Source organism: Podarcis vaucheri (genome assembly GCF_965113315.1).
Source record: "Podarcis vaucheri genome assembly, chromosome: 7".
NCBI classification, from domain to species: domain Eukaryota; kingdom Metazoa; phylum Chordata; class Lepidosauria; order Squamata; family Lacertidae; genus Podarcis; species Podarcis vaucheri.
The window spans coordinates 16,522,993-16,537,083 of record NC_138765.1 but is presented as its reverse complement, the minus strand read 5'-3'; the positions used below and the strand labels follow the sequence as shown (position 1 = coordinate 16,537,083).

Genomic DNA, 14,091 nt, shown 5'->3' with positions numbered 1-14,091 from the left:
AACACAATAAAAGCAGGAATGGGAGGAGAAAAGAAAGGGGTAAATATGAGGAAAAGTAAAGGAAGGAAGGAAGGAAAGAAGGAAGGAAGGGAGGATGGAAGGGCAAAAGAGAAAGATTGGGAAGGGAGGAATGTGTGTGCGTGTTTAAAATGCAGATGAAAGCCGTTCAGGAGTCAGATCACTGAAAACAGGTTACAAGAAAAGATGTTATCTACAACTCTTTCATTCCTGTAGCTTATGAAATGGACCCATTGTTTCAAGAGCTTGTTCTCTTCTTGGCTCTTAAACACAAGGCCAAACTCCCAGAATATTAGTATGTCAACACTCTTGCTAACAATTCTTCCCTTCAGGTCCAGGGAACACCTATGGGTACAAAGGACATCTGAGTGATTCCAGAAAGTAGGAGCTATATCACCAAAATATATAGCACAGAAAACTCAAAAAGATCTGATGCACTGGTTTCGATCAAAAAATACGGAATTACATATTTATTTAAGACAAATAAAACAACAGTGTAGTAAGCACCCTGTTACCCAATAGGAATAAAGGATGGTAGAAGAAGGTCAGTTAGAAATTTGGGAATATTTGGGAAAATATGTACACAGAAAAAAACAAATCTAAACTAGTATATTTTAACAGCTGTCAGGTGGCAGAGGAACCAACAACCACGGCAGGTTGCCAGGAACGGATAACACAAGAAAATTTCCTTCCCATCTGCTTTTTATTCAATGTTTACAGGAAGATGCTTGGGAATGCAGCCTCTTGGAGAAATGACATAGTCCTGAGAAAATCTCCACTCCCCTTCTTTCCCACTTCCTTATTCGTCAACAGCACCACCCCCGCCATGGTTGCCTCTTAGGGCCATTTGTCTTTGAGCTCTTTGCTCGCAGGGTTCAGGGAGATGGTGGATCTGAAATGCTTTCTAGTGATAACGTGTCAGCCAGCTGCTCTGGATCTGCCTCCTCCTACTCTCCCATTATTCCCAAACTTCTCCCCTCATCTTCCTCTGAATTGTGATCTCCCTCAAACCTCTGTTGCAATTCTGAACTGTCTTCTTCTCTGGAAGGGTCAGGTTGGGGAGGCAGTCTCAACCATTCCTCCTCTGCCCAGTCCCTGACATCACTCCCCACTCCAGAGCCCTCCTCCACCCATCCCAGTAGTTTTGGTCAGTTGGGGTGGCATGTATGCAACGCCCTTTGCAAGTATGGTGAATGGACATGTTCTGCATACTCCCATGATCTTTCTTCCGGTCAACACCCCTCCCACGCAATCAGGTATTGCAACTTCTTTCTTTGCATCCTGGAGTCTAGAATTTGTTCTACTTCGTACTCTTCCTCTCCTTCTACCATGTCTAGGTGCCTGGTAAGGGTGTGCAGGCACGACGGGTGACAAGACTGATCTGTGCAAGATGGGGTGAATCTTCATAGACACAGGCAATCGGAGCCAGAAAGTCAGAGAGTTTATCTGGTCCACAACTTCAAACGGGCCCACTATTTGGGTTCAGTTTCCTGCACCTGCCCTTTTGTGGCAAATCAGGTTTTGACAGCCACACCTGACCTTCCACATTAATCTCGGTGCCAGGTTGTCAGTGCACATCGGACAATATCTTATAGGCCTCTTTAGCACAGTCCAAACACTCTTTTAGCAAAGTCTGCATTGCTGACAGTTCTTCTACAATGTCTTTTGCTGCCAGAACCGACAGGGTGTCAGTCGGGGTTGGGAAGGTTGTGAGGATGGTATCCATAACGGACAACACCACTTTGTGACCCACAAAGAGGATGTGGTAACCATCAATGCATGTGTATCCCTTTAGAGATCCCTTTTACTGCTGTGATCTGCAACAACATATATTCAGAGGCTTACTGGTTCTCATACTGGAGGGAAGATAGCTATCATAACTATATTAAAAATAAAATACTGATAAGTTACAAAACTGACAGTGCAAACTTGAATGACCCCATGGATACAAGCAGGTACCTTGTTCACCTGATTTCTGGGAAGAGCATGTGTGTGAGATGCTAACTGTTGATTACTTTGTGCCTTATTAGGAATAGGTTGTTTCCAGCTCATAAAGCCAGAGGGAAGAACAAGAACATTTATTAAAAGTACCTACTTATTGAGAGTGTGAATGTGGTTGAACTGGAAGAGGCACATGGCTGAATCCCACAGAGTTCCTTAAAAAGATGGCATCCAATATGAAAAAAGAGATTTGTGTTACAATATAAAAATATAGGATGCACTCCCTATTTCCATAATTTCCTGCTCCTCACTGGACCAGTCCTTCCCAGTTGGAATCCTTGGTCACCTATGCTTGACCCATAATTCCCTCAAGTCAGCTTCTTCTTCCATAGGTTACCTGCTTGGCTTTTGATCACTCTGGCATTATGAGGGCCTCCCTGAGGATATATGAGGATTTTCACAGTTGGTTTTGATTAGTGCCTAGGCTGAACAAGACAGAGGTCTGCGAGCAGTGCAATGGTTGGGGAAACCCCTGATTTCTGGTCTGAAAGGTGCTTCCAGCAGGAGGCAGGAGGACTCTGACAGGGTCTTAGAGTCCAACTGTCTTCTTCCCAAAGCCTTTTAAGGACTAACTAGGCTTTGGGAAAGGAGCCCTCACATCTCCGTCGCTTTATATCAGGAAATACCATACCTCCCCATTCCAAACAATTGATTGGAAAGATACACATTTTAGAAGCAACTTTTTTCTTTTCCGCAATCATTAATATTTATCACAATAAGTATAATGATATACAATACAGCACTTTAGCAGTTTGCTCCAATCCTTCCAGCCAAATATATTTATTGGTGAGGGATGGGGTGGAAAACTGAGAAATATCTTTTGCTTTCAAGGAAGGAAGGAAGCTTCCTTTGAATGTGGAGGTGGAACATAGACATTGTGGGTTATTTTGCCCTGCTAGAGTTTGTCTAATCCTCTTTTCAAGTAATCTAAGCTGGTGGCCATCACCGCCTCCTATGGAAGTGAGTTCCATGATTGAAATATGAACTGCATAAAATATTATACAGCACATAGCTTCTGAACTGCACTAATTATGCTTCATCCCTCCTTTGAACTATCTCAGCTAAAATATTTGTGATATTATGGGGTTAATAGAATACTTTTCTTTCTTCTTTAACTTACTAAACACAAGCAAAATAATTAAGAAACATTAGATTACCTTCTCCTGGACATTAGAAATTCTGCTGAAGCGAAGCATAATCTTATAAATTGATTTTTGTTAGGTCTAATTGGAGATGAATTTTTTTAAAAAAAGATGTGAATGCATTTATGTATGCCACAATGGCCACAAGGATATTCCTGGCTCAGAAACGAAAATCACAGGAGATTCCAACAATGGAAGAATGGTGGAGTAAGATGGTGGAATACGTTGAGTTAGCAAAGCTGACGAGGAAGATCCGGAATCTGCGCGATGAACTGTTTCAAAAGGACTGGAGCAAATTTATATTGTATATGAAAGAACTACTGTACATTTAATAAGGGGAAATAGAAAAATAAGAGAGAAGGTGAAAAAAAGTGGTTATACAATTGCTAAGAATAAAGTAAATACGTATGGCAGTCAGAAGAAGGGGCCGGAGGAGGTCGATGCTCGGATAGAGCAATGTTTCAGCTTATTGATTAATGTATGGATATTGTGATTACAAAAAACTGAAAATGTAATAAAATTATTTTTAAAAAAAGAAAAGAAGTGAAGCATAATCTGCATCAAAAAATTCTTCAGTTTAATCATAGAATTGTAGAGTTCAACCACTGTAATTTCCCCCATGGGACTCGACCATGAGATTGAGAGTTTCATGCTCTACTGGCTGAGCTATAGAAAACCCACATCAGCAGTGAAAGCCACAGTTGGATAGACCAAACACTGGACTAGTCACATTTATGGAAGAGGCTATCAGTGACAATTAATTTGATGGATATACCATTTCCAGTTGCTGGGGGAGAACAGGGGGAGTGCGCGACTGCCCTCCTGTCATGATAGTCCTGTACCCATGGACATCTGATCAGCCACTCCAAGAAGGATGCTGCTAGACTGCAGGGTTCTTTGTGTCTTCTGAAAATGGAGGGTGGGATTTGAAGCAGGGATAAACAACTAGGTGGATTCAGTCCAAGACAATATGGCTAAGGATAGTCATCACTAAACAAATCAGCTGGCTCAAAGTATCCTCTGCCTTTCACAACAATCTGACACAATTAGAACAAGGGGGGGGGGCAAAGTTCAGTAAAATGATTTAATCAGCTCTCAGTAATGATCTTGGTGTCATTGTATTCTATTCAGTGTGTCCCTGGCACCTTTCTACAGACCTGAGCTATGTCTAGCTTTGCCAGCTGAGCAGTCACCTGAGCAGTACCTTGTGGCTTTCATTGCACTTTGATTAGTGGCCTGGAAGAAGAGAAAAAGTATATTGCTCCTTCCAACTCAGTAAGAAAAGGCAAAAGCAGAGGCATTGGCTCGGAATTATTTTTTCTACTTTTAAAGATGAGCATAGTCACATGGCCTCAATTGACTTTGCAGCCTTCTTGGAACAAGTTGCTCATTTGGAGCTGTTTGTGGTCCTGCAGTAACATTACCTTACAGTGGTACCTCCGGTTAAGAACTTAATTCGTCCTGGAGGTCCATTCTTAAGCTGAAACCTTTCTTATCCTGAGGCGTGCTTTCACTAATGGGGCCTCCTGCTGCGCGCGATTTCCATTCGCATCCTGGGGCAAAGTTTGCAACTAGGAGCAGCTACTTCCAGGCTAGCGGACTTCGTAACCCGAAGCATTCGTAGCCAGAAGTGTTCGTATGAAGAGGTATCACTCTGCTTTCTACCTCAGCCTTACTTGCCTGCCCCTGAAGTGATTGCTTCACTGCCACTGAGTCACCCTCCTTTTTTCTGTGTGGCTCAGTTTTACTGGTTGAAACCTTCATTGCAGCCACATGCGCTGCAATATGAAGTCAACATTTTAACCACAGCTCATCCTATACTTCGCAGCCTTCCTAGGATGGATCTAGTATCCAGGCTTTTCTCTTCTTTAGAAGAGGAATCCTTAGATGGAGACTGTATTGAGGGGGTTTCTTGTAGGTGGCTTCCGGACTTTGCCATTGCCTTTTTTGGTTCTCAGCTCCTTCTTTGGGTGCCGTCAGAATGTAAATTTTAAATTAATGGTATAGAACGGGGGTCGGCAACCTGCGTCTCCAGAGCCGCATGCGGCTCTTTAAAGCCTTTGCTGCGGCTCCGGGGCGGAGGCGCGGGGCGGGGGCGAGGGGAGGGCGCGAGGGGAGGGCGTGAGGGAAGGAAGCGAGGGCGCGAGGGAAGGAGGCGAGGGGCGGGGCCGAGGGGAGGGCGCGATGGAAGGAGGCGAGGGCGCGAGGGAAGGAGGCGAGGGGCGGGGTCGAGGGGAGGGCGCGAGGGAAGGAGGCGAGGGGCGCGGTCGAGGGGAGGGCGCGAGGGAAGGAGGCGAGGGGCGGGGTCGAGGGGAGGGCGCGAGGGAAGGAGGCGAGGGGCGGGGTCGAGGGGAGGGCGCGAGGGAAGGAGGCGAGGGCGGGGTCGAGGGGAGGGCGCGAGGGAAGGAGGCGAGGGGCGGGGTCGAGGGGAGGGCGCGAGGGAAGGAGGCGAGGGGCGGGGTCGAGGGGAGGGCGCGAGGGAAGGAGGCGAGGGGCGGGCGTGAGGGAAGGAGGCGAGGGGCGGGGTCGAGGGGAGGGCGCAAGGGGAGGAGGAGGCGGAGGAGTTAGTTGCCTGAAGCCACTGTTCAAAACTGGTCACTGTTTTGAAGGGGAGTGAAGAACACACACTCAAAAAAAGGTAACTTGTTAATTTAATGTTTATTATGTTTACTGATTTGTGCTTTGTGACTGTTTGAGGTGGGGTTTTTTTCTTGGGAGGCTGGGCGGCGCGAAGAGAGGGAGGCTTGTGGTAGCGTCGGGGCTTGTCTCTAGCAAAGTAAGTCCTCGCTATTTGGTCACATGCGCAGCAGTGTGGCTTCGGAGCTCCAACACTTGCTTTGCTGGCTGCTTTCAAAAGTGTCAGAATCAGCTGTGCTGTTGCTGGGTAACCGGATCGTCCCAGCAGCCATCTTATCTGCCCATGTGGTCTTCTGAGGCGGCCGCCATCTTACTATAGGAAATTCCACGTGGGAGTTAGTTGCCTGAAGCCCCTTTTTAAACTTAAGCAGGGGGAAGTTTGGTGAATTGTTTTCCTTAACGTTATGCAACAGCTTATTGCTGGTCTTTGTCGTCCCGCCTTTGTAAGCAGGCTGCATTGAAAGGGGGCATATACACTGGTCACTGTTTTGAAGGGGAGTGAAGAACACACACTCAAAAAAAGGAAACTTGTTAATTTAATGTTTATTTATATGAGGAGGAGTAATTCTGAGGGGTCAAACAAAGAAATAATAAAAAGTGTCAAAAAAGGTATTTTTATAATGACGAATGCCTCATTATTATATATTATTTACATCAGGCACTGATTATGATTTATGGTACACTGGGGCCCTGATTAAGTTTCTATGGCATTTGGGGGCATTGGTTATTGGGCATAGCAAGTTGTGGTCGCATGGAATTTGTGCTTTGTGACCTTTTGAAGTGGGGTTTTTTTCTTGGGAGGCTGGGCAGCGCGAAGAGAGGGATTATTTTTATAATGACGAGGATGACATTGGGCCCTCATTATTAATTATTATTTACATCAGGCACTGATTATGATTTATGGTTCACTGGGGCCCTGGTTAATTTTCTTTGGCATTTTGTGGCATTGATTATGCAGTCGCGGTCGCGTGGAATTCCACGTAGAGTTAGTTGCCTGAAGCCCCTTTTTAGTTGCTTGAAGCAGGGGAAAGTTTGGTGAAAGTTTGGTGAATTGCTGCCCAGGAGTGTGGTGGAGTCTCCTACTTTGGAGGTCTTTAAGCAGAGGCTTGACAACCATATCTCAGGAGTGCTCTGATAGTGTTTCCTGCTTGGCAGGGGGTTGGACTCGAGGGCCCTTGTGGTCTCTTCCACATATGTATGTGAGCAGGTCTTCTCCAACATGAACTATATTAAAAACAAACACCAATCACGCCTCACAGATGACAGCTTGCAAGCCTGTGTGAAAATGAAGGTGACGTCTTACAGCCCTGATGTGCAGATACTGAACACTGAGGTTCAGGAGCAAAAGTCCCATTAACCTGGTTAAAGGTAAAGGTAAAGGTACCCCTGCCCGAACGGGCCAGTCTTGACAGACTGTGGGGTTTGTGCGCCCATCTCACATTTATTGGCCGGGGGCCAGCGCTGTCCGGGGACACTTCCGGGTCACGTGGCCAGCGTGACATCGCTGCTCTGGCGAGCCAGAGCCGCACACGGAACGCCGTTTACCTTCCCGCTGGTAAGCGGTACCTATTTATCTACTTGCACCCGGGGGTGCTTTCGAACTGCTAGGTGGGCAGGCGCTGGGACCAAACAGCGGGAGCGCACCCCGCCGCGGGGATTCGAACCGCCGACCTTTCGATCGGCAAGCCCTAGGCGTTGAGGCTTTAGCCCACAGCGCCACCCGCGTCCCTGTTTTACCTGGTTACCTGGTTGTAAATTAAATATTTTAATTAGCTATTAATTTGTCCTTTTTTCTTGAGATTGACAGCTGACTGCACGATCCTGTATATATAGCATTAAGGCCAGAAACAATATATGCAGTGTCATATTTGTTTTAAATGTTGCAATGTTTTTGCGGCTCCCAGTTGTTGTTGTTTTTTTTGGAAACGGGTCCAAGCGGCTCTTTTTGTCTTAAAGGTTGCAGACCCCTGGTATAGAAGAAGAAATTTGAAAAGTGCCTGTTGACAACTAATGAGATTGTGGTGAAATTATTCAGACAATTTCAACAGTGAGCTTTGAATTTCATCATTTTCTCTATGTCTTTATGCCAAAGGGGGGAAAAAACCCTCCTCTTCCCAGAACTCACTGAACATTTGTCCCCAAGTGTTGCCTGCAGCACAAACACGTAGCCTATAAATCCCTCCAAGTAAGCCTCTACGGGCATCAGTTCTCTTTCTAGAACGATGAAGGCACTCCTGAGCACATGCCTCCTCTTGGCCCTGCTTTCTCCAGGTAAGTAGGAACCAGTAGGATGGGGAACTTTTACATAAATAATATTTAGAAGCACAGAGGAATCCGGAGAGCTGAAATTAAGAGAGCTAGTGTGTTGTAGTCATTAGTGGTTCAGACAAGGATCCAGGAGACCACTGTTCAAATCCCCACTCAGCTACAAAGCTCACTGGGAGATCCTCGACCAGTCACTAGACCTCAGGTTAACCTACATCACAATGTTCTTGTGAGGATAAAATGGGGAGCGGAGAACCATGTACCCAGCCTTGAGCTGCTTGGAGGCAAGTGCAGAAATCAAATAAATAAAAAAAAATAGAAACCAAGAGCAACAGAAATGGATAGAGTTTTAAAAGGATATTTGAAATATGCTAGTAACTGAAGGTACTATGTTTAGTAGCCACTGGTAGCCTAATTCTGCATCATTTGTGTAAACCTTTTGTGTAGCCATTCAAATTGGTAGCTTTTTTAGTCTTACGAGACAGGGATCAAAATATTTGTATTTCCACTTTGTCCATATCATGCAGAACAGTATGTGCTTCCAGGAAGTCCCCTCTTTCTCCCCTCTTAACTGTCCTATCCCCCCCCCTTAAAGTCCAACTCTCTTCAACTGCATCTAACCCTGTTCATTTAACTCTGCTTAAAACTGGTTGAAATGCAAAACCTTCTCCCCAAGAGGTCTAGTAAGTGATGGTACAGAGTATTCCTACAGAGAGTTCCCAGTTTCCCCAATGCTTTTTTTCATGCCTAAATGATGGGATAAGATCAATTTAGATTTAAAACTGGACCTGCAGGTAAGGGGGAAAGGATCTGTCACAATTTGCCTTCCTCTTGCTCATCGTCTGGCCATTGCTCCTTTAGCTAAGCTCACATCTAAGATTGTAATCAAACTGTAGAAGAAAAAAAGGAATTGAAGTGGATGGGGGGGGGGAATGGGCCGTGGTAAAGGGAGGGTTTACCTTCAAACCTCTTGGAAATAATTAAACCAGTGTTCTGGCCAATGGCTTTTACTCATTTAATTTTTAAAAAATATATTATTAACTTGAACCCCATTTCATTTAAAAGATTTAATTCATTCTCACCTCCTTCTCTGTGTCAAATGAAGGAAACCACAAAACCAAATAATAATGTTAATGATAATAATAATCCATGAAGTAATCTTTGGTTCCTATCCTCAGCATTACCTCTGTACTGCAGACATGTGTATAACAATACTGGACTGACATATGATCACTATGTAAAAAAACCTTGTAACTTGCGAGAAGATTCCTGTGTTGCCAGTGTTCTGCGTACAAATATAGGTAAGATTTATCCGTTTTTTTTGTCTTTTGTTTTTGAAATTAATAAGTTAAGCATCACAGCTTCCCAATCCTGAAGTAAGGAATCGCTAACATTTGAAAATGGGGAATCTAAAATCACCTGATCACAGGCATCAGATTTCCAGCTTGATGTACGTGTTCACCCATCCATCTTCCCTAGAGTGTGTGGTTGCCATTTTGTGGTTCGCCTCAGCTGCTAAAATACTGTGGGGCTATTTTGGGTGGGATGGTTGTGCTCACTTGACCATCTGTTCCTGCATCATTCCTACATACTTGGAGAGAGAGGGGAAATGGGACAGTGAGGTTGGTGCAGTTGAAGTTCCCTGCCAAGTCTTCTTCCTTGGCGATCACTTGTAGCTGAGTAAGATTGTCTTCCATAAACATGGTTTTAACAATGAGTCCGTAAGCGCCTGTGGAGGCTAATTCTGGATCCACATGTACTTCCACAGTGGGGGCATTGGTTTCCTGGCAGGAATTGATCATGGTGTGGATTTGCCAAGCGTGCCTTCCTCCTAGCATGTTTCTCCCTTGCGTCCTGAGTTCAAGTGTCTTCAAAGCCTCTGACACCTTTGGTTAAAGGCTGTTTCCCTACTGGAGTACTCGCAGGCCAGTGTTTCCCAGTTGTTAGTGTTGATACTACATTTTTTAAGATTTGCCTTGAGACAGTCTTTAAACCTCTGCCAAGTATCTTGGGTTGGGCAACAGGAGTTCAGAGAAGTATTTTCCCACCCTGTAAACGGTTATGATCGACTAGCAGAGAGAGTGCATTGTATGGCACATGTATTGTCAGAAGTATAGAAGAAGCCATGATTCTTCATGCTGCAGATTGGACCTGAAATGAAGTTCTACATTCATTCCAAATTTAATGCCCTTTACTCTGGTCTATGATCGTATTAAAGCTTTGAAAGCTTCGGTTATATTTTACAAACTACAGTTGCAATCGAAATTATTCACGCTCCATTGCAAATTGGGTTGATTATCAAAATTTACAGACTTCTAGCTGTTTGCATTGAGCAAATCAAACAAAAGCCATTGAAATAGCTCTGCACAATGGCTGCTTCAAGTGGTTCCCCCAAATTCAGCTGAAAATGCAACTGATACTGCCAAGAAGAACAACATCATTTATTTCAGTCGAAAGACCTACAAAATCATTTTCAAAAACAAGATAAAAGAAAAATACAATGAAGATTAAAAGGCGGTCACTTTGTTTTATCCGGAGTATGTAGGTTACTATTTCTTATTACTTCTAAGAGGAATGTAGCCATGGCCAGGGTAGTATCATCTGACTTATATTTGCTTCACTTGTCTCACTATTATTCAACCCATCCTTGGCAAGCATCTTTTAAATGCCTGCAGAAAAATGTGTATGCCACCAGGCACATACAAGCCATTCAGAATACATCTTTCCACTGGTTAATTGATATCTGTTTCTTTACTTTTAATAGCTTTTATTGAATGCTTTAAGTATTATGGCTGGAAGACATTTAGATATTTTTTCTTTCTATGACATTGTGGTGTGTACATATTTTAATTCATAAAACCCATCACTTTATATTGCCTCATTTAATAATACTTTCCATGTTATTTGTTTGAACAGGTTCTCATTCAGACATTACAGAAAATTGGAACCATTACAATGAACGTGTCTTAGGAGCAATAAACCTCCATATCTAGTTAATTCTTTCAAATTCTTTTTCATAGTGAAATTCCAAGAGCAACTTCTGAAGCAATGCTCGTTATCCAAATACTGTTCCTCAGGCAATTACAGCTTCACTGCAGGGGATGGTAAATTCTTTCAGATGAAGAAGCACTGCTGCAGGACTAAAATGTGTAACAATGCACTTCTCAGCCGTACGTTTCTGCATCAATTTAGAATCATTAACATCTTAGGGTTTTGCACTGAATTTGGCTATGGCCTGGATCCTTAGTCAATCAGCAGTACTTAGAGAATCTGTGCCTCATTCAAATGGGGTGAGACAGCCCCAGGTGGCTACAGGTTGGGTTGAGTAGCTCAGGACTATTAGGGGCTCTCAAGGGATGGAGAGTCAGGCAGGATGGGGAGGCAGTGATGAGGAGAAACTGTGAAAAAGAGGGACCTAGCTAGAGACATGGGTGGCACTGTGGGTTAAATAATAATAATAATAATAATAATAATAATAATAATAATAATAATAATAAATTTTATTTATATCCGGGCTCAGGGCGGTTAACAACAATCAAATAATCAAACAGTAAAATAATTACACAATCTAAAAATATTTCATTATAAAAATTAATTAAATCAAATTGATGGCAACCAATTAAGCAAAATTCTGTGCAGGTTGCCAGAGGAGGGAGTCAGGCTGCGCCCTGACCAAAGGCCTGGCGGAACAACTCCGTCTTGCAGGCCCTGCGGAAAGATGTCAGGTCCCGCAGGGCCCTAGTCTCTTGTGACAGAGCATTCCACCAGATTGGAGACGCAGCCGAGAAGGCCCTTGCTGTAGTTGAGGCCAGCCTAACCTCTCTGAGGCCTGGGACCTTGAGGATGTTATTATTTGCAGACCGTAGGTTTCTCTGAGGGGCATACCAGGAGAGGCGGTCCCGTAGGTACGAGGGTCCTAGGCCGTATAGGGCTTTAAAGGTTAAAACCAGCACCTTAAACCTGATCCTGTACTCCACCGGGAGCCAGTGCAGCTGGTATAGTACCGGGTGAATGTGATCTCGCAGCGAAGACCCCATAAGGAGTCTCGCCGCGGCATTCTGCACCCGCTGGAGTTTCTGGGTCAGTCTCAAGGGCAGCCCCACGTAGAGCGAGTTACAATAATCCAGTCTGGAGGTGACCGTCGCATGGATCACAGTGGCTAGGTCAGGGCGAGAGAGATAAGGGGCCAACTGCTTAGCTTGGCGGAGATGAAAAAATGCCGCCTTTGTTATAGCTGTAATCTGCGCCTCCATAGAGAGGGAGGTATCGAAGATTACACCCAAACTCTTAACGGACGGTGCTGGCACTAATTGCACCCCCGCAAGAGATGGGAGTTGCCCCCTCAATCCCATATCGTCCCGCCCCAGCCAGAGGACCTCTGTCTTCGAAGGATTTAACTTCAACCGGCTCCCACGTAACCATCCAGCCACAGCTTCCAGACATCTGGTCAGTGTGTCTGGGGCCGAGTCAGGATGGCCATCCATCAACAGATAGAGTTGGGTGTCATCAGCATACTGATGGCAACCCAGCCCAAAACTCATGCCCATAAAACCCAGCCCATAAAGATGTTAAAAAGCATCGGGGAGAGAATCGCACCTTGAGGCACTCCACACACCAAGGAGTGGCGTGATGACAATCCCCCCCCAGTGCCAACCTCTGTCCCTGACCAGAGAGAAACGAGCGCAGCCATTGAAGGACTGTGCCCTGGATCCCCAGGTCGGCAAGGCGGTGGTCCAGGAGTTCGTGATCGGCCATGTCAAAGGCTGCTGACAGATCTAGAAGAATCAGCAGCCCCGACCCGCCTCGATCCAGCTGCCTACGGAGATAATCTGTTAGGGCGACAGAGCCTAGGGTTTGCTGATCAGTTCAGCGGTTCACATCCCTGCAATGGGGTGAGCTTCCGTTGCTCGATCCCTGCTCCTGTCAACCTAGCAGTTCAAAAGCACAAACTGCAGGTAGATAACTAAGTACTGCTCCAACGGGAAGGTAAACAGCATTTCTGAGCGCTGATCTAGTTCACCAGAAGTGGCTTAGTCATGCTGCCAAATGACCCAGAGGCTGGTTGCAGACAAACACCGGCTCCCTTGGGCAATAAAGTGAGATGAGCACCACAACCCCAGAGTCGTCTGCGACTGGATCTAATGGTCAGGGGTCCCTTTACCTTTTACTTGGCAGATACGTCTGCCAGAGAAGGGATGGGTTGCCTTTCCAACCAGGCCTCTCCTTCTTTTTGCCCCTCAAAGCAGCACCATGCAGAATCAGATCATCCTTCTGATAGGTGGGAGGATCTGATCCTGCACAGTGCCAGTGCCACTTGTCGCAGCCATGTTTTTACTGCATGTTAAGATATGGTTACAAATCACTCCTATATCCAAGTGATGTGAGATTCCATGCTTACTAGGCATGCTGTAACCCAGGCTCTGTGTTTCCTGCGGGACCATAATGCACTGTGGTGTCTTTATTATATATGGTTATGCATAAATATATACAACCTGAGGCCTACAATGAAGACATCCACCAGAATATGTTCTCTCCCTCTCATAGGCACAGCAGCATCCTTGCCTTGGCATTTTGTCTTTTTCTGAGAACGGTCACATCCCACATATTCTAATAAAACCTAATCCTGGTTTTATTACTACACAGGGAGCAGCCTCCATTCCTTTGATGTGCTGCTGTGCTAATTTGCTATTTTAATGACCCACTTCCCCAAAATGGTTCCTAGTGTTCCTGCCTTAGTTCCTTGTAATTCTCAGAGCATCAGAAACGCTTCAAAGAGTCAATTTGACAGCAGTAAAATCAGTTATTTATTTGTCATGAAAAAAAGGTACAGACAGGCTAATGCTCATTGCCTGCCCTGCCAAAAAGAAGAGCCCCTCTCTGGGCTTGCCAGCCCTTTTATACCCCCTGTGATGGTCTGTCATCTGATTTCCCAGAAAACATGTGATTTATAAGAAATGGTATAGAATTAAAACTTTCGTTTTTCCATAAAAGGGGCTAACTTCCTAATTTCACGTATTCTAGTTTCTCC

At 44.9% G+C, this 14,091-nt stretch overlaps 1 long non-coding RNA gene across 1 annotated transcript; it reads left to right on the top strand.

The window, feature by feature from the left end:
• Positions 1–9,258: 9,258 nt before the first annotated feature.
• LOC309536615 lies at positions 9,259–11,209 on the top strand. The gene is made up of 2 exons (XR_014221679.1): positions 9,259–9,364; positions 11,084–11,209. It is a non-coding gene; the product is annotated as an uncharacterized lncRNA (long non-coding RNA).
• Positions 11,210–14,091: the final 2,882 nt, after the last annotated feature.